The sequence below is a fragment of the Bos javanicus genome, chromosome 10 (genome assembly GCF_032452875.1).
Source record: "Bos javanicus breed banteng chromosome 10, ARS-OSU_banteng_1.0, whole genome shotgun sequence".
In the NCBI taxonomy this organism is placed as follows: Eukaryota; Metazoa; Chordata; class Mammalia; order Artiodactyla; family Bovidae; genus Bos; species Bos javanicus.
The window spans coordinates 90,629,015-90,652,956 of record NC_083877.1 but is presented as its reverse complement, the minus strand read 5'-3'; the positions used below and the strand labels follow the sequence as shown (position 1 = coordinate 90,652,956).

Sequence of the window (23,942 nt, the reverse complement as noted above, 5' to 3'; positions counted from 1 at the left end):
AAGGACTGATGCTGAAACTGAAGCTCCAGTATTTTGGCCACCTTATGCAAAGAACTGGCTCATTGGAAAATACCCTAATGCTGGGAAAGATTGAGGGCAGGAGGAGAAGGGGATGACAGAGGATGAGATGGTTGGATGGGCTCACTGACTCGATGGACATGAGTTTGAGTAAACTCTGGGAGCTGGTGATGGACAGGGAGGCCTGGTGTGCGGCAGTTCATGGGGTCCCAAAGAGTCGGACATAACTGTGTGACTGAACTGAACTGAAAACCTCCCACCCACATAGAATCTGGTGGTCATGATACTCCACTTGCTGACCAAAAGAACTAGACTCCAGACTGGCTGGAACCAGAGGTTGACTATTCCTGAAATATCACCCTGTTGCCTCACCATCAACGAATCAGAAGAAAATTCAGAAGCTGCAACTCTCAGTCAAAATATTGTCTTTAAAAACACTTTCCTAAAAGCCATCAGGGAGTTCGGGTCTTTTGAGCACGAACCGCCCATTTTCCTTGCCTGGCACTGTACACAGCAATAAATACTGTCTTTCCTTCGCCTTAACCTGGTGTCAGTAGTCGGGCTTTGCTGTGCATCAGGTGAGTGGATCCAAGTTCAGAGCGGTAACACTAGTAAGGAATATATTCAGATATCTAAGCAAGGAGTTGGTATGTACATTAGGTGTTTAAGTAGGAAATCAAGGATTTTCCTGCTGTTCCAGTGGCTTAGACTCCACATTCCCAATGCAGGGTTTCAGGTTCAAACCCTGGTCAGGGAAATAGATCTCACATGTTCCAAATAAGAGTTTGAATGTCACAACTAAAGATCCTGTATGCTGCAACTAAGAGCTGCCAGAGCCAAATAAATAAATATTTAAATAAATAGGAAATCAAAGTACTAGGAGAGCAGAGGGGGGGGCCCCTAACCTCAGTGTCCTGAGCAGTAAGACCACTTTCCCAGAGTGATGACATCTAGGCTGAGACTTCAGCCAAAGGGGGTAGAAGGTGAAGTCTGTGGTGATGGCTATGCAAGACTGATTCAGATAAGGGAGTAGCTGTTAAAAGGCTTGGCTGCAGGAACAGTAATATGGATGATCACGGCTGTCTTTTGACTGCTTATTTGTCATAAAATATCTGGCAGTGATACTATTTGCAGGTACTGTCTGGATGGAGGTATAGGTGTAGCTGGTTCTCAGAGTACCTAAAAGATGCTTGTCATATGGCTTATTCCTAGCTAAAGACTACTGAGAACCATCAGACCAAAGAAAAGCTCTAGAAACAGGCTACTTTCCTTTTATAAAAGAAATTTACATTTATAAAAGAGACCTACATTTGTAAAGGCATCCTCCTTTTCCTGACCAGGACACAGAGAACTTGTAACAAATCTTGTCTATGGAGAAGGCACTGACCTAAATCTGCATAACAGACATTGCTAAACAACCCCTGTTTACCATACCTTTCCTATCAGCTTCCCATAACCTGTCTCGCCAGCACAGAGGCCAAAATCCTCCTTTCCTCTGTTTAACCTAAGATGGTATATAAGACAAAGTTCTAATCACTCCTTTGGGTTACTCATCACTCGGTGTCCCTGTGCGTACATGAACATTGCACGTCAATAAATTTCCTTTTTTTTTTTGTCTTGTTAATCTGTCTCTTGCTGTCTAATTACCAGGGCCCTGGTTGGGAAACTTATGGTGTGTAAAAGAAAGATATTTTTTTTCCTCTCCTCCAGTTCTCACGCATAGTCAGGCGGGTTCATGCTCCAAACACGGACACACGTATGTTCCATACCTACACACTGCCATGCAGAATGGACAACTATCAGATACCTGACAACCTCTCCTAACAATGCAGAGGTGATTAACTTCTCACCGCTGATAGCAGGCAGGATGCTGACATGGGCTGGGAGAGAACTTTCAAGCACACTTCAAACAACTCAATTAGATCAAGTGAAAAACCTCCAGAAGCATCTCAATGGATTACTGTACAATGTATTTCCTCTTGTTACGATATTAAAAAAAAAAAAAAATACACACACACGCACACACACACACACACACATACACGGCTTCTTTCAGACCTGCAGCTGAAAGGTTGCTCCAGCCTTCCTCGCTACCTCCCTTTGAATTTAGTTTTCTTTCCTTTTTAACTGGCTGTAAACACATTTGCAAAGTCTTCAGAGGAGAGCATATTTATGCGGGAGACCAGGCCCCTTCTCTCTCAGTTGGCCCCAGAAACTGTTCCAATTCACCGTGTATTTATACATTTGACGATCGCTCCAAGGCAAGAAAGAGGGTGAAGGGCAAGGACACTGGTTTTGGATAGGGAGATCACAGCAGAGAGAGCAAGCAGGAAATGAAAAGATGAGCAAACCTGCCATTGCCCTCTTTTACCAAGCTCCAGTGTGGTTAGTAGGCACATGTGTGGAAGACAGAGTGAATATATAGCTCCTAATTCAGCACTATGATTCAGCACTGTGTAAGAGGCAAGCAACGCTTCGTGCGCTTGTAAGAAGGCAGGAGGAACCACCCTGTTTTACTAGGGGAAAAATAACGCCCCAAAATAGAGAGTAAGCATTTGGGTAGCTGGACAAAGGAACTCTGTGTGTGTGGTGTGGTTGGTAAGAGTGTGGGGAGCACCTCTCTTATTTCATTTTCAACCTGAACAATCCACATTTATGCTTTCTCCAGTCCATTTTTGCTTAATGTGTGTGTGTTCATCGCTCAGTTGTGTCTGACTCATTGCGTCTCCGTGGACTGTAGCCTGCCAGGCTCCTCGGTCCATGGAATTCCCCAGGCAAGAATCTTGCAGTGGATTGCCATTTCCTTCTCCAGGGTATCGTCCCAATTTTTGCCTCATAACTTGGATAAAATGATCAATGTCTATTAATAAAATAGCAGCAACAACACTCACTTGTTGAGTGTCTTCTGTATGTCTATCCTAGCAATTTTAGTTTATTATCCCATTTATAGTTTACAACAAAGTAGACACTATTCAGTTCAGTTCAGTTCATTCGCTCAGTCGTGTCTGACTCTTTGTGACCCCATGAATCGCAGCACGCCAGGCCCCCCTGTCCATCACCAACTCCCGGAGTTCACTCAAACTCATGTCCATCAAGTCGGTGATGCCATCCAGCCATCTCATCCTCTGTCGTCCCCTTCTCCTCCTGCCCCCAATCCCTCCCAGCATCAAGGTCTTTTCCAATGAGTCAACTCTTCGCATGACGTGGCCAAAGTATTGGAGCTCCCATTTTATACATCCAAGCCACTCAGCAAGGGCATGACAAAGTCACTGAAATTTGATCCCAGGGCTCAGATTTGTATCCACTGTGTACTAACTGATGATAAGCATCAGTGACCCAGCATTAAACATGTGGTCACTTTTACGGCAGTCCTTTAGCTTTGCTTTTGGCTTTGTTTCTAAGAAACCAGTTCTTCCAATCTGAAGTTAGTAGCAGTGTATGTTAGGCTTGTTTGTATTTTGAAACATCAGGTGGCTGAGTTATGCACATCCCTAAACCTACAACATGGCTTTTATAGATGACTCTTCAGACACCGCTGTACTGAAGGGGCAACTAACCTGAGCTGGTACAATTTGAAACCGAGCAGGCCCTGTGGGGCTCCTGGGTAGGGAAGCTTTTCTGTGTCCCCCATTTCTTGTTTGTAGGAAACTAGTTTCAGCCTCCATGACTCTCCCTGAGTTCAAAGGGGCGGGTTCAAAGAGTTGCTAACCAGAGAAGTGGGGGTCTGGGGGATACAGAGACAAGGGAGGAGCAGTCAAGAAACAATTGTGCATCCTCAGGGCTCAGTCCTGGCTCCACCTCAAGAGACACACATAACTGCATCTCTGTGCTCTTCTGCAGAACTAAAGCCCCTAACAAATGGAAGATGGTAACTACCTGAAGCATTCTTCAATCCAGAGAGAAGGTCACAGTTTGATCAAACAGAACTCATCAGGAGACCGCCTGAGGCCAGATTAAAGGAGGGCAGGCCCTGCACACACCCTGATCCTTGTCAGCAATTCCACCCTCAAACCAACGCTGTAAAACTCCTCACCATAGCCACAACGCCCCCAACCCTTCTGGGACACAATTCTGAGGGCATGAGCCTGCTAACTCACCTTTTGCCTGGTAAGGCAATAAAGCTATTCTTTTCTGCTTCACCCAAAACTCGGTCTCCAAGATTTGATTCAACACCGGTGCACGGAGGCCAAGTTTTTAGCATCAAATTCCACAAAGGAATGTTTTGGATATGGGGAATATATGACAGGAAATGAGCCACATTTTTGGAGTCTGTGGTTCTCCTATTGTATTCTTTTCCTGGAGTGGCTGTGAAACGCCTTTCAGCTTCTTCTTGCCTCTCCCATTACACTTTTCCCCAACAGCCCTCATAATTTTTAGAAATGAAATTTTATTATGTCACCCTCTATTTTAAAATCCTTCAGTGGCTCCTCATTGCACTGAAAATAAAATCCTAGTAGCAAAGTTCTCAGGAAAACAATGTCCCAGTTCCTCCACATTACAGTTTCTGTAAACTCCCTGATCTTCGAAAAGTTCTATGCACAACTTTTCTAACTCAAGTCCAACTTGTGGCAAGATGTGGAGTCTCATTTCTTTGGCAGACCTCGGCATAAACTGCTGAGAGTCACACGACAGATTTTATGTGAGGGAGAATAGAAAGGAAATACAGGGACAGGTAGCTTTTGTTTCAGCCCTGCTAAAGGCAGGATAGCAGAGAATTCCATGTCAAGGAATCTTCCTCTTCTCTAAAGCAACAAAGAACTGTTTTAGAGGTTCTTAAAGAAGTAAAACAAATGACTCAAAAGTCAAGGATGAAGGGGGTGGGGAAGAAGATGCTTTTCAATCTGTGCAAAACCAAATGAAGGACAGCTGACAGCTGTCTTTTCTTCCTGCCAAGGACAAAACAAAAGAAATAAGGTTCAACCCTGTGAATAAGATAAGGAGAGTAAAATACAGTGGACTGCGTGACTGAAGATTCTCTAACTGGGACATCCCTGGTGGCCCAAGGGTTAAGAATCTGTGTGCCAATGTAGGGGACATGGGTTCAACCCCTGATATGGGAACACTGCCCGTGCTGTGGGCTCCCAGAATCCCAGAGAAATAGATTTCTTTTGTTTATAAGCCTATGATATTCTGTCATAGTAGTTTTGACTAAGACATCAAGAGATCCCAAAGACTGCTGGCAAACCACTAGAAGCTAGAAAGAGACAAGGAATGAACCCCCTACAGTTTTCAGAGGGAGTGTGGCCCTACTGACATCACGATTTTGGACTTCTAGCCCTGAGAAGTGTCAGACCAAAATTTCTGTTGTTCTAAGTCACTCATGTTGTGGCACTTTGCCAAAGCAGTCCTAGGCAATTACAATTACTGAAGATCTCTTTCAATTCCAAATTTAGGGCCACATTACAAGAGACCAACTATGGCCCATCAGATTGAGAAAGATATGAATTCTCCCCGTATTCTGCTGTGTCAGTGAATTGGCATTTAAATCTCCAAGATCTATTCCATCTTCTGTATACTCCAGCCATGGTATTCCTTTCCTCTTATCGGCTTAAGGGTGAACATGTGACTTAACCCTGACCAAAAAGATGTCAGGGGAACTTAGGAGTGCTGATGGTGCTGGAAAAGGTTTTCTTGCACCTAAGCAGCTGAGTTTTTCCTTTAGATGTCATCATTCCTGGATCTGACATTTGGAAGAGCTGGCACCCCACTCCAGTACTCTTGCCTGGAAAATCCCATGGACGGAGGAGCCTGGTAGGCTGCAGTCCATGGGGTCTCTAAGAGTCGGGCACGACTGAGCGACTTCACTTTCACTTTTCACTTTTATGCATTGGAGAAGGAAATGGCAACTCACTCCAGTGTTCTTGCCTGGAGAATCCCAGGGATGGAGGAGCCTCGTGGGCTGCCATCTATGGGGTCGCATAGAGTCGGACACGACTGAAGCGACTTAGCAGTAGCAGCAGCATAGATGTCTTGCATAGAGGATAGTCAGTCTAAGGACAAAGCTGACATACTGCAGATGACAGAGGGAAAGAACCTGGTCTATGAGAGCATCAGTGAGCCACAAAATCAACCAACTGCAGAGCCCATTCCACTTTTGGACTTCTTGTTCCTTAATCTCTCCCTAGTTCTACATCATTTAGTTCACTACCCTTTTCTTAGATTCACATTTTTAGCCCTGTACTTAAGAGCTAACTAAAGATAGTTATGCCTTCCCACCAGTTTAGTTTTTTTCCTCGATATGTTTTATGTTTAACTTTTGCCTTAAACTGATCCTGACTAATAAATGTATCTCTGAACAGGAGACCCTCTCTCAGCAAGTTTTTCTAGTGGCTCCTAACAGAACTGACTTGGGTCAACCTGAGGCTGTCTGGACTATTCTGAAAACTCCAGAACAATAGGAGGAATCTCTTGGTTACCTCATCCATACATCCCACCCCATCCTGATTTTCTCCAACATCAGTTAGCCTTAATATAACATGCTCCATTATTAGTAAGAACCAAGGAGCTCATGAGAACCATGTAATTGTTCAATTTATCTACAGGTAAATGCAGGAAAAAAATCTGCAAAACCATCATAAGAACTATATTTCTGGGGAAAGTGATATACAAGGTACTTCACCATTCAATTGTTAGGAATTTACCGTCTTTCCTTCTTAGAAGCAAGCTTTGATATTGACCACAGGAACAGAAACTACTGAATAAGAATTTTCTTTTAATAAAATATTTATGCTTTGAGGCCTTTACCTGTGTCCATATTTGTGTGGCTCATATTACAATACCACATAGTCACAGGACAGGCTACCCCTTCTGATGAGATTTACACCACCATGCTCATAGGGGCAGAGAGAGGTTTTATTCTTTGACTAAGAGTCAGTTATAGTTTTATTTAAGTCCTTTGCTCAGTAGTAATTTTTTAAAGAAATAAAATATTAAACACATTTATAGAATATTACTGCAATTTCTGAGCTCAGAAAAGCTTGGAGAATGTGACAAAGAACAAAGGGCAAAGCTTTCTGTGCAAGTCTCCTCATTAACACTGTCAAATGTTACGCCCCACAGATGAGTTAGTTCTTGTATTGTAAAAAATTAATAAACAGAAACCTCAATTAAATAGAGTGGGGAGGCCAGAGGGGAAGCTCTCACACCCCGAGACAATCACAGAGCCCAAAAGGGAGAAGAAACACCTCTTCTTTCCTGGCAGAGACTCAGCCAATGAAAAGCCAAGGATCTATGTTTACTACAGCCCCTCAGCTCTCTTTTCCTCTTTATAAAAGTCTTCTCCTTCTCTTGCGGTTTGGGGACTTATATGTGCCTCAATCTGGTGACAGATTCCGAACTGCAGTTCTCTGATGATCCCATTTTTTCTAGAGAAGTCTGGCAATTTATTTGTTTCAGGTCAACAGGATATATTCAGCACTCATTCTGGTGTTGTTGATTAGTAGCTGAGTCGTGTTTGACTTTTTGCGACCCCATGGACTGTAGACCACCATGTTCCTCTGTCCATGGAATTTGCCAGGCAAGAATACTAGAACAGGTTGCCACTTCCTTCTCCAGGGGATCTTCTGGACCCAGGGATCAAGGCCGCCTTTCCTGCATTGGCAGGTGGATCCTTTAGTACTGAGCCACCAAGGAAGCCTTGATGCCATGCTAACTTATTATTCTTCCCTTTGCCATATGAAATCAACTACAGTCACAACATTGATGCTTTAAAAAGTCACTTCCTCTAAGTTAGAAACTTGTAAGTGGATGGAAAGGCCAAAAAAGGAAAAAAAAAAAAAAAAAGACTTAAAAAACAAAAAGAAACACTTAAAGGCTTTGACTGCTTCTCAGCTTTACTTTTATTGTCTTCTCCCCCAAAATGCAGTTTCGGGCTACTAAAAAATTTCTAGGTTTGGAAGTGGTGATTAACACAAAACTTTGTGGTGTGAAGTAGTGGGGGCTACTAAAACGTCTTTGACTCATATTTATGTTTCCTCATTGGAGGCAGAAATTTATCACAGTATTTTCTCTGACATTCACATCTAACAGTTGTTCACTATGCAAAGAAGCTTGGTGATCAACATCACAGCCACCCACCTGCTCATGTAGCATACAGGCATTTGGCTAAAAACAGGTGGAATAGGAAGACTCTCATTAATCTCAATTTATTAATCTATCCAGTAGGACTGGCAAAAAGGAATAAAACTCAAGCAACATGAATATTAGGAAGCAAGACTAGAGACAATAGACTAAAATAATTTATCTGTTTTAAGTAGCCAATGTAAAATTGACAGACTACATTTACTTTGGAAAATCTTTTCCCCAACAAGAATTATGGCTGTATAGACATAGCATGAAGTTTAACTAGAGTCTGTTTCTGCCATGTTTCAGGACCCAAAGCAAGAAACTTAGCATCATTTTCTTGACTGTTATATACTTGTAGTTCAATGACTAGATATTCATAGAATGGTACAAAAGAGAAAAGAAGAAAAAGGTAATGGTCAGGGAGCATCACAGGGTCTTATCAAGTTGGAAAGGGCCAAGGGGATAATTGAAAAAAGTGTTTCTCAAAGTGTGAAATGTGGACCCCTATTAGAATGACCTGGAGAGCTTTTTAAACACATAAATCTTCAGAACCCATCCTAGACCTCTTAAAATGTTGAAGGGTAGAGCCTTACATCTCTCTCTCTCTTTTTTTTTTAACCTCACTCTCTTTTAGTTCAGTCTCTCAGTCGTGTCCAACTCTTTGTGACCCCATGAACCGCAGCACGCCAAGTTTCCCTGTCCATCATCAACTCCCGGAGTCCACCCAAACCCATGTCCATTGAGTCGGTGATGCCATCCAACCATCTCATCCTCTGTCATCCCCTTCTCCTCCTGCCCTCAATCTTTCCTAGAATCAGGGTCTTTTCAAATGAGTCAGCTCTTCGCATCAGGTGGCCAAAGTACTGGAGTTTCAGCTTCAACATCAGTCCTTCCAATGAACACCCAGGACTGATCTCCTTTAGGATGGACTGGTTGGATCTCCTTGCAGTCCAAGAGACTCTCAAGAGTCTTCCCCAATACCACAGTTCAAAAACATCAATTCTTTGGCACTCAGCTTTCTTTACAGTCCAACTCTCACATCCATACATGACCACTGGAAAAACCATAGCCTTGATTAGACGGACCTTTGTTGGCAAAGTAATGTCTCTGCTTTTTAATATGCTGTCTTGGTTGTCATAACTTTCCTTCCAAGGAGTAAGCATCTTTTAATCACTCTCTCTGATACCATCAACTTTGTGTTCATGTAAGGAATGAAAGGGCTTCCCTGGTGGCTCAATGGTAAAGAATCCATCAGCCAATGCAGGGGATGTAGGTTTGATCCCTGGGTTGGGAAGATTCCCTGGAGAAGAAAATAGAAACCCACTCCAGTATTCTTGCCTGGGAAATCCCACAGACAGAGGAGCCTGGTGGGCTATATATAGTCCATGGGGTCACAACAGCTGGAGACAACTTAAGGACTAACCAACAACAACAAGGCATGACACAGCACAGTTACTTGAGAAGTTATTTTGAAATACACATTTCCTTCTAACTCCTAAATCCAAACAAAATTCTAGAGTTGTTAGTGCAATTTTAGAAAAGCTTCCGAGGCAATTCTGCCTTCTTGGGAACCAGTGATCTCATCTAATGCCTTCAATTTACTGACAGGAAAATGAAGTCTAAGAAGCTGTGATCCATTGAAAGTCAAGCAGCACGTGCTACTGGCTGGGCCAGGACCCTAATCTGGGTCCCTGGACATGTGTCCCACTATAGAAGCCTCATGATATGTTTAACTTTTTTTTTTTTTAATTTTAGAAAATGTCAAATAAAATCATATAAAAAGTAAATAAAATCATATGATTAACCTCCACGCCCATCAGCCAGGTTCAACAGTGATTGGATTTATGGCTGACTTTGGCCCATGTCTATCCCCAATCACCTCCTCACCCTAGCCCCTGATTATTTTAAGGCAATTCCAGAATCATGTCTATTATCTATAAATATTTGTCTGATTATATTATTACTCAATATAAGGAAGAACCCACAATAAAATATTGTTTAGTTTCTTGGCACTTCAGCACTTTTTAATCTAAAAAAACAATAACCATCAAATATCAAACTTGGGAAACCATTTATCTATTTGAGTTACAATATACTTCTCTCCCTTATCCTAGAATTAAGAGGTTTTTATAAAGCATACATTAGTTTGATTCTCTGACCAACTCCGTAAGTGTTTGATTCCAGTGTAGAAGATATTGTAGCAATATAAACTGAAATACTGAGGCATTATGGGTCAGTATTCTTGCCTGGGAAATCCCATGGACAGAGGAACCTTGTGGGCTACAGTCCATGGGATCGTAAGAGTCGAACACAGCTTTGAGACTAAACAAATGGGTAATTTAGGGACAAATAAACTTAGAAATAAAAAACATCATCTAATGGGTCAGGTTAAGACCCTTCCTTTATAAACCAAGACATAAATAGATCAAAGCAATAAGTCAAGTAGCAACTAATCACTGAGCAGTTCTTTTGGGGGGTGGGGGTGGGGAATGGCCTTTTACTTTTATTTTAGAAGTGCTTTGACTGACATAGTAATATAAGATGGAAAGGTCTATAAACAAATCATGTCAGATCATATGTAAAATGTTTACTTATTGTGATAGAAGGGGGCAGAGGAATGGAGAGAAAGTGAGACAGAGAGAGAGACAAAGAGAGGGAGAGAGAGAAATTCATGCATACTTTACCATATTCAGTACAAGGAGGTACTTATCATTACGGCAAATTATACAGCACATGAATAAACTGAGGTAACCATAGGGCAATCATCTCTCAATTCAATTAACAAGAAGTGCAATATCTTGGAAAACTCCAAAAGATTTAGACTGCTTTCTGTAACTGTTACCTAATGGTTGAAATATCCAGAAACCTTTCCCTGTTCTGAAAACTGCAGGGCTGTAATTCTAAACTGAAATAACTAATCTCACATATTGCTCAAACTGTCACAATATATTGGAAAGAGATAAACTAAATGGAGTAAAGTATAAAGACCACAATAACACATGAAGGTCCCCTCTTTTAGATTTTAAGAAAAATAGTAGCTGACAAAAGTGAATGAGGACCTTGTTATGAGGAAAGCCGGTGAACTGGTGTTCTGCATAAATGTTACCGCAGTAAACTTACAATGGCTAAGAAATAGGAAACATATGTTACACATATACCTACATACAAATATATATGTATGTAAATGTATGTACATACTTTATATATATATATGTAATATATATATTTTTTAATGTATGACATCAGTGAAAATGTTGTCTGATCTATTTCTTAAAATTCTGAGAAGAAATTAGAATAATAGTGTATTCTATTAAATAATGTTTTTCCTATTGCTTTTAGAAAACATGCAGTTGATTCTCAATTTTGTTTTTGTTTTTTTGCTATTGTTGATGTTGCTTTTAGATTTAGCATGTGATTTAAAGGAACGTATCAGTGAATTTCTACATTTAAGAAACAAAGATACCAATTATTTCACACTGCTGCTGCTGCTGCTAAGTCACTTCAGTCGTGTCCGACTCTGTGCGACCCCATAGACGGCAGCCCACCAGGCTCCCCCGTCTCTGGGATTCTCCAGGCAAGAACACTGGAGTGGGTTGCCATTTCCTTCTCCAATGCATGGAAGTGAAAAGTGAAAGTGAAGTCGCTCAGTCCTGTCCGACTCTTAGCGACCCCATGGACTGCAGCCTACCAGGCTCCTCCATCCATGGGATTTTCCAGGCAAGAGTACTGGAGTGGGGTGCCAACTACACTAAGTTAAATCCCGTGGAAGAAAAATGATTTGTCTCCGGTCACAAAGCTAATTATTTGAAGAGCCTGGTGTTTTTATTTTGCTAGGGAGATATGCCAGTTGAACCATCCATCAAGTAGTAGTTGAGTGATAATATATTGAGTATGTAAGAGCTCAATAGAGTACAGGCTCCCTAACCTTGAGAGGGTTACAATCTAATTTGGGAGATAAGATACAGGAGCAAAAACTAATTTTTAAAATGATATTAAATAATGTAACATGCATTTATAATATTTTGGAGCTCTGATAAAGGAAAAAGCATTAGTCAGTACAGGTAAGGTGACATTTAAGCTTGGTTTCAACGGATGAAAACATGAGTTTTAGCCTCTGGGAATTTGCAATCCGGTGTTGGAAAGAAAGGAAGGTAAACATGGAAACAATGACCTATGTTAAAAAGCAGATGTAAGTTGTATAATGCAACTGAAAGCAAAGCATGAATACTTAATAAGTATTAATGTGTTGTGTTAATAAGTCGTAACTGAGTAAGTATCCTAACCTCCCAATTCTTCCTGCCCTCTCCTTCCAACTCCCATGACCACATATCCATTCTCTACATCTGCCTCTCTATTCTTGTCCTGGAAGTATGTTCGTCTGTACCATTTTTCCAGATTTCACACATATGCATTAATATACGATATTTGTTTTTCTCTTTATGACTTACTTCCAGCAGAAACTAACATAACATTGCCCAGCAATTATATTCCAATAAAAATTTAATAAATAAATACATATCATTAGTGAAGGTCAAGAATCAAAAGGGGTTTCATGGAGACTTTACATTGAACCTTATTTTCGAAGAAAGTGGAATGCAGCAGAATACTTTACAACAATAGCATGAATTGATTCAAGGAGATACAGAAAGAGGCGGGCCTGCTGGTTGAGACAAAGGGGAATGCTGGTGAGCACTGGGAGAGACAGGATTGGCAAACAGGCCGAGGTGCAGAGAGCTCGGCTTGCACGCTGAGAGCGGAGACGGCTGCAGGCCTCCAGGACTTCCCGAGGACACTGACAAGCTGTGACAGTGTTTCGGAAAGAAAACTCAGATGACAAGGGGGACTGGACCACTGGGCAGCCAGAAGCAGAGTGGCCAGTTAGGAGGCTGTGACTGTATTTCAGAAGAGAGGTTAGGGCCTAAAGTAGGACAGTGGCAAAATAAATACATGAGACAAGAGGGGGAATTATTGGGACTGTCAGTTGATGGAGCATGAAGAATAAGGGCAGAGTTGAAGATGATCCCATGGTTTCAGCTGACGGGGCGAAACTCAGTGAAAGGAGAGTGATCTACTAACTCAGACAAGGAAAAGGGCCAGGGGTGGCTTTAGTGTAAGATACAAGACAGTTTTATTCAGTGAGTATGAGGGGGCAGCCGGCATCTTCCAGCTCTGTGAAGGAGGCAGTTGAGAGCTGAAACTCAAGCAGGAAGGCAGATTTTTAAAAATGGTGTCCATGTACACACCGCTATATTTAAAATGGATAACCAACAAGGACCTACTGTGTAGCACATGGAACTCTGCTCAAGGTTATGTGACAGCCTGGAGGGGAGGGGAGTTTAGGGGAGAATGGATACATGTATATGTAGGGTTGAGCCCCTTGGCTGTTCCCCTGAAACTGTCACAACATTGTTACTCAGCTCTACTCCAGTATAAAATAGAAAAGCTTAAAAAATAAATAAATAAAACTACAACACCAACATAAAAAGGGTGTCCGGGCATTTACTCCAATTATATGAGGGTGAATAAGGAATCAGAATTGAGAGTATGTTATGTGTGAGGCACATTAAAGATGGAATTCTTTGAAACAGGTTTTATTTGGGGAATAGCGGTAAACAATAAAAGACACATACATTCCAAACACCCTTTCTGGTAGCTAGCATGGCTCTTGCAACACATGCTGACCAGAACGGATGAAATGACTCTCCCACAGGTGTACTTTGGATCTCGTTCAATCACTGTCTTAACTTTCTCAGGCACCTCACTTTTGTACTTTTTTATGTTTTGTTTTGTTTTTTTTTTGATGTAGACCATTTTTAAAGTCTTCCTTGACTTTAGAACAATACTGCTTCTGCTTTATGCTTTTTTTTTTTTTTTTTGGCTGCAAGGCATGTGGGATCTTAGCTGCCTGACCAGGGATCAAACCCTCACCCCCCTGCATTGAAAGGTGAAGTTTTAACCCCTGGACCAAGAGGCAAGTGGCCTCCCTGCCTTATCCTTATCTTTCAGATTTTGTATGTTCCTATTATTAGTACCAGGTTATGACTTTGAACTCTTCCATTATGTCTCTCAGTCATAGAATACAGCTTTGAAAGATCAGTGTGCCTTTATTTCAACCCCAAACACAGGCAGTGGTGGCTTTAGAAATTCTAAATAAGAAGAGCTTAAGATCATCAGTTTACTTGGAAAGGGAGGTCAGGACACCTACTCTGAAACTTCAATTTTCATACTAAGATGTGCTTTTTACTTACATTGTATGTTGGACTGATAAAACTTCCTGAAAATACATTTATGATTTTTATACTTTTTTCTTTTTTGGTAACTACTGCTGTTGCTATCATTCAAGGGGTCTGATGTATTAGTTTCCCATGGCCATTGTAACAGGTTAACACAACGGGTTGGTTTCAAACACAGACTTTTCTCTTGTGGTTCTGGAGGCTGGAAATCCAAAATAAGTAGGACTGAACTGTAATCGAGACGTCAGCAGTGCTGCGTGCTCTCTGAGACCCTAGGGGAGAGCTTGTTCCTTGACTGGTCCAGTTTCCAGGGGCTGCCAGCATTCTCTGGCTTGTGGCTGCCTCACTCTACTCTCTGTCTCCATCTTTACACCACCTTTTCCTCTGTGCTTGCAGGCAATCTCTCTCTGCTTCTCTCTCATAAAGATACTTGTAATAATATTTATCCAGGATTATCTCCTTTGCTCATAGTCCATAACTTAATCATGCTTGCAGATACCCTTTTTCCATATACGGCAAAATGTATAGGCTCCAGGATTTTGGACCTGATATCTCTGGGGGACATTTTTCCGTCTACCACAGGTGGAGAAGGGGATGACAGAGGATAAGATGGTTGGATGGCACCACAGACTCTATGGACATGGGTCTGAGCAAACTCCAGGAGACAGTGAAGGACAGGGATTTCTGGTGTGCTGCAGTCCAGGGGGTCGCAAAGAGCCAGAAACAACTTAGCAACTGAACACTGATCAACAACATGCAGGTGGGCCAAAGCAATCTCTCAAGGTTCCCTGGGGTGACATTCCCAGAGTTATCCCTTGTAAGATCCTGAATGTCAAGGTAGTAGCTTAGATATGACTTTTAACCTAAAAAGGATCTGGCCTTTCACATCTAAATCTATCCATCTCAGTCGTCAAGACAGTGTTATCACATGATGGATTTCATATGAAGCCCACCATTTTTGGAAGCGATCTCAATTTTGTATTTAAGTATTAGAATATTTTCCTGAGAATACTGCACAATATGTGACATCTAGATTTAATTAATATGATGCCAAACCTAAGATCATCAATTCCCCCTGATGACATTAAGATGAAATCAATGTTGTAGGCCACAAAATATGCAACCTGACAAAAATGACAGTAATTAGAAAATTGTTAAAATGAAACACATAAGTTCCATGCTGAGACATAATATATGTGGCAGAAATAGAGATTTATATAGTGGCATAACAGTTGCTGATAGCAATAAAATACTACTGTAGTCAATGTTTTTAATCACTTTACTGAAAAGGGGGTCAGTGGCATAGAAGATCTAAGAGTGGATAATTCAACATTTAATTTTATTAGGTACGTCAAATTTTCCATTATTTTGTTGAAGTTACTTTAGAATAATATTGATATCACTGCACTTGTTAAACGTATTTTAAGTTATTGTTGCATAACTGCTGAGTGACTCAGGAAGCCATCAGACAGTCAACACTTCTCAAAACCCAGACCACAAAGTGGAGAACCCATGGGCCAATAATTGAGCTCTTCACACATTTTTAATGATGTTACTATACTTCTAAAGAGTGAACTTAAAAATACAATGTAGACCCTGTACTTGGTCTTTGAGAAAAGGAATAATATACACAAGTGCAAAACTTTTAAATAAGAACAGAAATTTGTAGCTTGGATGTTTTGAACATCTGGATGCTTGATGTACATCAAACAGCTGAAAGGATTAACTGAGACTTTTTGTTTGTGAATATGTTAGTTTTGGAGTCATGTGGACACAACTAATGATTCATTTGAGAGGAACACATTAGCTATTCCAAGTTTATTAAGAAGCTATATCTTTCCTCTCACCCGTGGAGTCAGGCCCTGTTATTTTATAAGCCCTATTCAAACGCATCTGCAAACAGATCTCTATACACAGCAAGCATCAAGCATGCTGAATGCAAAGACTAATACATTCAGCAGAGGAAGTTCTCATTTATTTTGCTTATGTTTAAATCATGTTTGAGCATTGTCAAGCTCCCTGTAGATTTCTCCAAGTCTAATACAAATTAATAAAATGATACTGGACCAAGCCAGGAAAATCAAGACATTATTTTAAAATAACATTTCAAAATATGTAACCTCATTAGGGGGCTTCCCTGGTGGCTCAGTGGTAAAGAATTCGCCTGTGATACAGATGTCGATTCAATCCCTGGGTCCGGAAGATCCCACAGGGAAGGAAATCGCAATCCATTCCAGTACTCTCGCCTGGGAAATCCTATGGATATTGGAGCCTGGCAGGCCATGCAAAGAGTCGCACATGACTTAGCGACTAAAGAACAACTAACCTCCTAAGTCATGCAGGTTAGGTGTGAATACTCACCATCTTAAATATTTGTGGAAATTGTACTGGTGATATTTTGTTCAGAAGATATACTTATTGCTATTTTTATTATGGCCTTAAAATTAATTGCACTTGCTTCTAATTTTTAAGTGTGGCTATTTGGAGATACAGGATGGTGCTGAACTAGACTGTAGGCTGGGTGAAGAGGAGTGTTCATGGAACAATGGAATGAGGTAGATCCCCAGTAACTGGAATCCTGGTCACAAGAGAAAAGCAGAGATGTTCCCTTCCAGAGGAACATGTGGCTGAAGGACTGAGTTCCAGAAGTCCAAGAGCAACCAGCAGCAAGACTGAGCCAGAGTTCCTGCCTGCCCCAGAGCAAGGTGTACCCAAGCCGAGGGCATGGCTGGATCCATTGGTGGGTATCATCAGACTCTCAGAAGATACAGGGTAACAGGACAGGGGACTGAGCAGGATGTCCTAGCAGCAACTAGCAATAACTCAAGAGTAATAGACTTTCCCTCAAACACTGTAATAGGTAAGAAAATGATGAAACTTCAGTACTGCAGTTCTTCCGGATCCTCACGTGAGAAGCATTTCAGACAATTTAAAATTTTATTCTTTCCCCCAGTCACTTTCTTCTGACTTACACCCAATTATATTTCTAAGGACAATAGTCACGGGTGAAGTTTGAAAGTTTACTTGCTTTTGAGTTCTATGTACACAAAGTATGTCTGAGAAATACGAAAACCCCACTTTTTCCTGGTTCCATAACTCATAAAACAGCTGAACACAGCATTCTCCTAAGATTTTCCATCAGTGAGTTTAAACTAACGCCAAGACCAGGAAGTTTGAGGCTTTAAAGTCTTATTTCTCTACAGACATCTCTCTTCAACTGAGATTTCCTTCTAAAATGTTATAAATATAGTTATCTATCCCCGTTGCTATGGGAAAAATTATTCTTGTGTAATAATTGGCAACTGGTGTATCTGCACTGTAAAATAGCATACATAGTGATCAGTTTCACTTCTTTTTCCAAATCTGTATACAAAACCACAAAAATGGTAATAGATTTGACTTTTGCTTTTAAACCACAAGGTCTTGGACTTGAAGCATTTAAGATTTAAAAAAAATGCTATATAACAGAGTAGAAGGGAGGTTCAATATACCTTAATACACTACAGTCACAAGATACTCTACTATGAACAGGGGGTTCAATGACTGAAACTCAAGAATGGCTAGACAGTGATCCCTCTCTCAAGTATACTTTAAATTAAAATGAATCAATGTCACCAATTAGAATTTTCCAAACTTTAGCTATCACTTTGCTGCCATGCAGGGTTTATTCAGAACACTTTAACCAAAGCTTTAAAGCTTTGTGTCCAGCTTTCTCAAGAAGCCACTGGAGGTTTGGTTCAAGCATTTACTTAGAAAGGGATCAAAGTGTGAGTTTTCTTGTTCTTATAATCAGATTCAAGAAGAAGAGGCAATGGGGGAACTGGGAGATATTGGTAAGAGAATACACACTTTCAGTTATAAGATAAGTAAGTTCTGGGGATTTAACGAGCATTGTCAACCCACTCTAGTACTCTTGCCTGGAAAATTCCATGGACAGAAGAGCCTTGTAGGCTACAGTCCATGGGGTCGCAAAGAGTCGGACACGACTGAGTGGCTTCACTTCACTTCACTTCATGATGATCAAAGTTAATAATGTGATATGATATACTTGAAAGTTGCCAAGATAGTTGATCTTAGATGTTCTGACTTCAAAACATAAATGATAATTATGTAAGCTGATGGAGGTGTTAGCTAATGCTAATGCCAGCCATTTTGCAATACATATGTATCCAATAAACACACTGTACACCTTAGACAACGTTATTTGTTGGTTATAGCTCAATGAAGCTGGGAACAAAACAGTTTTAAAAGGTATTCTGGAAAGAAAGCTGACTTGACAATCTGGAGACTGTGGGATTCTGGTCTCATTTTTGCCACTAATTTACTGGGTGATCTCAGAAATCATCTAACTATCCTGTGCATCTGGTTCGCTCATTTGTAGAAAACAGGAGCTAACATTTTGCTTAGAAAAGTAAAAACAATAATAACCAGATTATGCATGTTCATAGAGATATATCAAAATAAAGATTATGAGTGATTTTTGTTTTCTCATGCATGCTATTTCCAATACATAAATTTTTGAAAGCAATAACTGTATGAGATCTAGTTTATTTTTTTATTATACGGGTGAGGTGATTTCTCATTTCTCTTTCCAGGCTAGGATTCCAAGTCTCAAATATACAAAAATAATATGTATCACGTGAGACTGCCTGGACATCTGCCATCTAATTATGAGCCCAGCTGCCCTGTCTCCCAGCTTGCTATGACATCTGGATCATAAATGTCATGCCATTTCAGTTATTCAGCATGCCCTGCCACACCCCACACCCTGCCTTGGTCCCCAAATTAAAAATGGACACTTTCAAACAGAATTCCCATGTCTACACAGTATTGGAACCCCTTTGACCAAAAGCAGAAAAGAACAACTTTATAAAGGAATATCAGAGTGGTGGTGGAGTGGGCAAAGATATAAAGAGGAGAAATAAGTTTGCTCAGAAATGCACAGGGTTGGGGAAAGTATAGGTTATGATCTGGCTAAAAAAGAAAAAAGGAAAAAATGTGTACCATACATTGAGAAAGGTATTTGATTAAAAAAAATGGTACCATATGTGACTGCAAGCCAATAAATATTAAAGAAATGATCCAGAAAATGTCGTGGTGGCAGGATTATATTGAGGCTGATGGGCTGCCGTCTATGGGGTGGCACAGAGTCAGACATGACTGAAGAGACTTGGCAGCAGCAGCAGCAGCAGCTGGTGGCTTAGATGGGAAAGCATCTGCCTGCAATGCAGAAGACCCAGGTTCGATCCCTGGTTTGGGAAGATCCCCTGGAGAAGGAAATGGTAACTCACTCCAGTACTCTTGCCTGGAAAATTCCATGGACAGAGAAGCCTGGTGGGCTACAGTCCATGGGGTTGCCAAGAGTTGGACACAACTGAGTGACTTCACTTTCACTTTCTTTCACAATCATGTTTATAGTATTAATCAATTGTGTAAGCATGGGGACCAGCTCCTGGCACTTTCTCATCGTAGGCAAGAAAAGGGGATGTCCTTGGTTTCTGTCATGGCAGGAACATGCCTATGCTGAAAATCACAGGGGGAAATATAGATTTGTAATTGTACCAAGTGTTAATTTTTCTTATTACAATATATAAGAAGGGTAGGAAAAACAAAAATTACTAACTTCATCATCATACTTGTGTGTATATTTCCCCCTGTGATTTTCAGCATAGTATGATGATGAAGTTAGTAATTTTTGTTTTTCCTACCCTTCTTATATATTGTAATAAGAAAAATTAACACTTGGTACAATTACAAATCTATTTTTACAGATTTTGTTTCTCCTCCAACTATTATTCCTTAAAAAAATTACCACAGTCCTAAAAAAATATTTTAAAAAAGCCAAACAAACAACAATCCAACAAACCAAACTTGGGCATCGTTTAATATATAGCCAGTTCATTGTGTTGAGATAGAAATCTGTGAATTCAGCAATTTCCTACAGTTTGAGAAACTGCCTGCTTTCACACCTCTGCTCATGTTGAGTTATAAAGAATTGTTGGAATCCTGCACAGAAATGGACCGACTTCATTATCACATATAGTAGAGGTTTTAGCTGCACATTTTCTCTTTGCCTGAAGGAAAAACGATACCCTTGATAACCAAAGAACATTATTAAAACCAGTTTCCCAAAGAGTTTAATGATAACTAAATTATTTCTCCTTAAGAAAACCAAATTGGGAATCCAGTTATGCATATTACATTTAACACAGTAAGATTTTTGTATTGCTGGCTGTTAAACTGCAGGAGGATTTTATTTTTTATTGCACAATTCATAGGATTAGCGGAGGGCTGGCATTTAAAACACATTTTGATTTTCAAATTAATTATCAAGGCTTTTATGAATACTAAGTCTGTCATTTCTATCTTCCCTTCACACTCCCTCCCCCAGGTTTTGCTGCTGCTCTGGCTGGAAGAGACATCTGGGCTTAATTATTCATTCACTGCATACTTTGCAGTTTGGTCACAGTAGTAGATTCATGAAAAAGATTTAATATTATCCAAGGTCAAGACCCTTTTATATAACACTTATTTAACAGCTGATCCTGCTGGTATTAATAATACTACCAAAATATGGACTTGAGTAGTTTCTTTTGAGCCTAAAGAGTCATGGCTCTTTTTATCATTTTCATCAAACCACATTAATAAAGTATAAATACTGATTAAGAATATATGGCTTAAAACCCCACCTCCAAATTTCACCAGCCATATGACCTGAGAGGAACTTCTTAAGCTTTTTGATTCCTCAGTCTTCTCATACATAAAATGGAGACAAAAGAACCTTATTCTTCAGGGTGTTGTGGGAATTAAATGAATTAATAAATGAAAAAGTATATTAAACAGTCCCTGGCTTATAAGTGCTTAACACGTGTAGCTATTATTACAGTGTCATTATGAATGAAATGCACAAAAGACCCAGTTTTAAATCTAGGCAAGTTCCGTGTTCTATTACCTTCAGATGATTTCAATTCCCACACTGTACCTTAATTTATCCCTTAATAAAATAGATTGCAAATTAAATTTCCTCTTGCCTACCAGTCAAGGCTGGTCTCACATTAAGCAGATGAGCTCCAAGCCTGACTGGCACAGTTGAACCTCTTATGTGAAATAGCATTTCTTATTTTCCCCAGCTTCATATTCCTCCTCATCCATATACACAACTTATAATTTTATATAATTTTATTTTTTTAAATTTTATTTTATTTTTAAACTTTACAATATTGTATTAGTTTTGCCCAACATTGAAATGAATCTGCCACAGGTATACCCGTGCTCCCCATCCTGAACCCTCCTTTCTCCTCCTTCCCCACACCCTCCCTCTGGGCTATCCCAGTGCACCAGCCCCAAGCATCCAGCATCGTGCATGGAACCTGGACTGGCGACTCGTCTCATACATGATATTACACATGTTTCAATGCCATTCTCCCAAATCTCCCCACCCTCTCCCTCTCCCACAGAGACCACAAGACTGATCTATACATCAGTGTCTCTTTTGCTGTCTCGTTCACAACTTATAATTTTAAATCAAAAAAACTAAGTGACTACATTGAGTTTAGGCTAAACATTAAGACCTCATTGACTATAATGACCTTAGCTTGACTTACTTTATCAGACATATAGCTGGATCCCAAGAACATGGTATACAGGATCGATCCATTATGGTAAAAGTAGAGAGCCTCAGATAGGCTGAGTACAGCACAGTGTACCTTGTAGTCTCAGGGAAAAAAAAAAATCCAGCTTTCCAGGAGACTATGGCTAAACACAGAAATAAGAGACTCAAGGGTAAGATCAGGCACAAAAATATGACCAATTCATTTAATTTGTATTTTTATACCTCTAGGTGGAACTTACTGGGGGAGGCAGGGTTGAAGGAATAAAGAGGTTATATCCAACGAATGCCAAAGTGTGTCAAATACTGTAGAAAGGCCACAAAAGCAGGTATTTTAAAATCAGGGCTACAATAAATGAAATGACAGAGAGGATAAGCTAGATAATTGTAGTTTTTTAAAAAAGGAAAATCAGAGATAAGAGAAAATTCTAATTTAAAAAAGGGGAGGAGTTGAAAAAAATGGGTCATTTAGAGAGCTAAGAAGCTCATTGGGTAGAAATATTTAATGAGTTCGGGTCCATTTTCTTAGTTAAGTGTTTTGTGTTTAAATGGTAGCTTTTAATTGATGATAGCTTTAAAAAGGGCTTCCTTGGTGGCTCAATGATAAAGAATCCACCTGCCAATTCAGGAAACCTGAATGCCATCCCTGGGTCCAGAAGATCCCCTGGAGAAGGAAATGGCAAGTCACTCCAGTATTCTTGCCTGGGAAATCCCATGGACAGAGGAGTCTGGTGGGCTATGGTCCATGGGGTCACAAAAGAGTCAGGCACAACTTAGCCATGAAACAAGTTTTCAAAAAAGAGTAAGATATATCACCTGAAAGGAACAGATATTAAATTGGAAAAGACAACAATCAGTCCTAAATAGGATGTGTTTTAAAGAATACTTTGTTTTTCACCATTTTTGCATGATGCTTCTGTGATCTCTTTTATATTAAAAAAACCTACAGGAACAACTGAAACCAAACAAAATCTCTTCTCAGAATAAAGGCAGTTCTTTTAAACTTGAGCTCTCCATTTAACAATTTGCAAGATGTTTCCATTGATGCTAACAGGCGCTTTGGCATTGCTGTAATTTAGGAAACTTCTGGAGAAGCAAACCAGACAGAAGCAGAATGAGTGGCTGTGGTTTGCTCTGTTCATTCGATCTACCCTGCACTGTGGAGTCAAGAGCTCAGAAAACACCATTGTTTTTCTTTCCTTCAACCACAGAAACCACGGTCTGGCAACCCACACACACTGTTTTCCTATCACGGGAGATTTTCATTCAGTATGTTTCCCAGTCATGGATGTTTCCAAAGGGAACATCAACTCAGAATGATAAACTCTTGAGATCACTCTACTAATACCCCATCCTTACTGAAAATTACTATACAGTGGAGGAAACTGACTTTATAGAATGATGTGTTATCTTCCAACAGTTATTATTATAATTTTTTTTTTTATGAAAAGAGTTACTTCACTGACCTTGTCAAAGCTAAAGGGTAGGATGGTGGAAGACGATTGTTCACTTCAGTAAAGAATTCACAATAAGTTTCTCTTAAATATTTTTCTCATCTGGTGCATTCAAAGTTTCCACTTATTAAATTCTAACCTACAAGTAGCTCATTCAGGAACATTTCATTTTGGGAATTAGTTAATATCTAGAACTCATTTTCATTCATAAAATACCAACCATGTAACAGGATACAGGGGGGAAAAAAAAAAGTACTCACTGTATAAATCTTCCTTAATTATTACAATGAACCTCTTCCCATTATTCATCTTATAGAGGAAATCAAAATGCCAGATCTGATTCTCCAATGTGTCTTGATAAAACAATTCATTGAAATCACCATCGTGACCAGCTGAGCTAGTTCTCAAGGGTCTAGCAGGAACCCATTCTAACTGGAAGTCTCCATCAAGCACTTTGCATTCTTTTCCAAATCACCGTGCACAGAGAAAATGAGGGAGGTGGAAGAGGCCTGCAGATTACCGGGGACTTGCCTGGGACTATAGTGATTTCAGGCCCCCTCCAAC

At 40.2% G+C, this 23,942-nt stretch overlaps 1 protein-coding gene and 1 long non-coding RNA gene across 6 annotated transcripts in view; one reads left to right on the top strand and one right to left on the bottom strand.

Annotated features, from left to right (window-relative positions):
• Positions 1–23,942, bottom strand: part of NRXN3 (neurexin 3) — a 609,682-nt gene that overhangs the window by 111,761 nt on the left and 473,979 nt on the right. The gene's annotated exons all lie outside the window — the stretch shown is intronic.
• On the top strand, positions 16,841–19,126 carry LOC133255449 (uncharacterized). The gene is made up of 2 exons (XR_009738946.1): positions 16,841–17,055; positions 18,911–19,126. It is a non-coding gene; the product is annotated as an uncharacterized LOC133255449 (long non-coding RNA).